This window comes from Cyprinodon variegatus, unplaced genomic scaffold (assembly GCF_000732505.1).
Source record: "Cyprinodon variegatus isolate N-32 unplaced genomic scaffold, C_variegatus-1.0 Scaffold1366, whole genome shotgun sequence".
NCBI classification, from domain to species: domain Eukaryota; kingdom Metazoa; phylum Chordata; class Actinopteri; order Cyprinodontiformes; family Cyprinodontidae; genus Cyprinodon; species Cyprinodon variegatus.
Window position 1 is genome coordinate 118,431 of NW_015151819.1, and position 3,133 is coordinate 121,563.

At 43.3% G+C, this 3,133-nt stretch overlaps 1 long non-coding RNA gene across 1 annotated transcript in view; it reads right to left on the bottom strand.

Annotated features, from left to right (window-relative positions):
* LOC107103042 overlaps positions 1-1,210 on the bottom strand; it is a 15,029-nt gene extending 13,819 nt beyond the window's left edge. Inside the window, exon 1 of the long non-coding RNA XR_001482159.1 lies at positions 1,133-1,210. This is a non-coding gene — a long non-coding RNA (uncharacterized LOC107103042). The remainder of the gene's footprint in view (positions 1-1,132) is intronic.
* Positions 1,211-3,133: the final 1,923 nt, after the last annotated feature.

The following is a 3,133-nucleotide window of genomic DNA, read 5'->3' on the forward strand; positions in this document are numbered from 1 at the left end:
TGCTGCGTGTCTGTTCTCTTCCTCGCGCAGACGGGCTGCGCAGGGCTGTGGTACTTGTATGTTACTTACTACCACAAGTATAATGTTGAGGTATGCCCAGAAAAAACGTTTATAGCCCCGGCCTGTATTAGAGACCGGCCATTATTTACCTCCTCTGACAGCGAGACCGGCCATTATTAGAGACCCGGCCGCTATTGGAATACAGGCCAATATTAGAGAATTTACGGTATTTTCATAGATCATGTGAATTTGTATGTTAAAAAAATTGCATAGTAATATGGTGAAAACTGGTATATAATAAATATGTTTTTTAGCTTGAGTGTATTTTTCATAAATGTAATTTGCTCTGCTGATTTGTCACATAGTTATTAGTTGCAAAGTTAGAAATGGCAGCAGCAATATTATCTGTCATGGAATGGGTTAGGTGGTGGAAACAAATATTTTGGTCTTCATCCAACTTCTTTCCAAGTTATTATTTATCCATCTTTCTCTGTTGTTTTTGAAGTACATAACCTTCGCCTAACAGTACACTGCATTTTCTTCTAACTGGCTCTGAAAACCAATAAATTAAACTAAACTGTTTATTTGCAGCAGCAGGATTTAAATCCTGCACTCTTTCTGCGAATTCTCTCCTTGTGCTCCAGATTTATCCTACAGTTCAAATACTTGATTTACAGGTTAACTGATCTCTCTTAATTGCCCTCAGGTGTCAGTGTGTTTATGGTTGTTAGTTGGGTTCTGACTGTCTCTGGCTGTTGGCAGCTGATATCCCTAACTGGGGAATCTTCACTGGGTGGTGAAGAAAGATGATAAAAACTTATCAAGGCAGAACTTCTTCCAAGTCAGATGCAGACATGCCTTAACATGCTGCAGAGACCTGCACTGGTATAAATACTTCCAATAGTTCATTCATGCAGCCTAACAGAGGGGTAAACTTAGAAAAGGGACTTTACAGTAACATCAAATTTTCCAAATCAGGATGTTCTAATAACGATTAAACTTGAAATCCTAGGTACCTCAGTGATTGTTTTCTATAAAGGTATTGTTTTCTGAGTTTTAGGTAAATGATTTGCAACTCACTGTTTCACTCAGCTCCACATATAATCTAAAACAGAGTGAAGATAAAACTCACCTGTAGATTATCATAATAATCCATTAATCCATATAAACTCAGCAGAAGGATTCCTGGCTGCTCCTCCATGGAACTGCTTGCAGTTTTGTCTCCGTAGCTCAGTGTCTGTTTCATAAAGCCTGCTCTGACCCCACCCACATAGGGAAGGTCATTAAATGTATAACTTATTACTATTTTTCTCTACCTGCTCTGTTTGGGGTGCATGTTTGCTCAGAGAATGTTGAAATAGAAAAATACATTAACACAAGAGACCTGAAAATAACACCAGAACCTTTATCCTAAAATACTGCAGAGATTTTTTAGACTGGACTTTCTAGAAGTATCTCAAAGAACCTCAACATAACAAATATGAAATCCGGGTTATATCCTAAACTACTAGTTAATGAGTGTCAAAGACTGGGGGCTGTGAGTCCTTATGCATCTATGCTGCAGGGTTTGACCTTTGGGCTCAGAACGGCTGGTGTTTGGTCTCTGTTGATGTTTCAGTATAAGGCCAGTTAATGGGAATAATAATAAAGTTAATAAAAGAGTAAAAACAATCACAAATTTGTTTACAAGTTGGTTTATAATCCCCTCAGAACCTGATTTAAAGTAAGGAATCATAAAAAGTCTACTCAGGAAACCTGCTCCTGCCCATCTTTACTGACCCTCCTGTAACTGGGTCAACATTAAAATAGCTGCTTGTCAGGTCATTTATCTGCGTGTAATTTACCTCAAGCCAATAAACACAAAACCAGTTTCTATTCTGCTGTAACCAAACCCTGGATAAAATAAGGATCTCTCTGGAGACTTAGTCACCTAAGAGTCAGCATGCCTTAAGGTGTAACCTGTCGTCTGATGGGCGGTAAAGACTGGTCATTATACCAGTCAGTGTTATTATTTTTGTTGCAATGACAGTGGAGTTAACTGTGGGTATATTTCCCGCTTCTGAAGAAAGAAAAAAAAAAAAATCCCCCCCGCAACATTTCTGCACAGAAATCTGGGGAAAACCCTGGCTGAGACATGCTCTCACAAGCCTCCAGGAACTTGAAAGCCTCCAGGCACCATCAGGAGAGGACTTGAAGCATTTCATTTTGCTGATCCATTTGATGCAGTGCAGAAAGGTCTCCTTTGATCGTTGCGACCCACAGTGTAAGTCGAGGGTCCATAGGGGACTGTAACAAATAGCAACGGTATCTTAAAGGTGTTAAGAATTGTCCACCTCTCTGTGAAATCATTAGATGAGATAGAGAAGCTCCCCACAAGAGGGGGTATAATGGTATTAATATGCGATTGTTTGGAACAGAAGCCAGACTTTCCTTGTCCTCTGTTGTCCCCTTGTGTTTCCTTTTCCCTTGGCTTCCTACTCAGCTCTAATCACACCTGCTCCTTATCACCTCGTTAGTCCTGCCTTTGTTCAGTCAGCCATAAATACACTCCCTCTGCAGTCCCTCAATGCTGTTTCCTCATCTTACTTTGTCTCACCCTGGCTCCTTGTGATGATTTTCCTCTGTCAGGGTTTGTTTGGAGGTTTTAGTGAGGACCCTAATGCAGAGGCTGAGAGGCAGGGGTGAGTTCTTTGATGATTCAATGGGATAACACAGGTAACCAAAACAGGAATCAAAAATCCAACATAAAAATTAATCACTAACCAGAACCATGGAGACATCATTGTTCTGGTTAGAACCATGATTTCTAGGAGTCAGGCTTACCTGCCAGAGAGGAAGTGGGGGCATCAGGCTGACCCACCGGAGAGGGAGTGGAGGCGTCAGGCTGACCCGCCGGAGAGGGAGTAGAGGCGTTAGGCTGACCCACCGGAGAGGGAGCGGAGGCGTCAGGCTGACCCGCCGGAGAGGGAGCGGAGGCATCAGGCTGACCCGCCGGAGAGGGGGCGAAGGCGTTAGGCTGACCCGCCGGAGAGGGAGCGGAGGCGTCAGGCTGACCCGCTGGAGAGGGAGTGGAGGCGTCAGGCTGACCCACCGGAGAGGGAGCGGAGGCGTCAGGCTGACCCGCCGGAGCCCG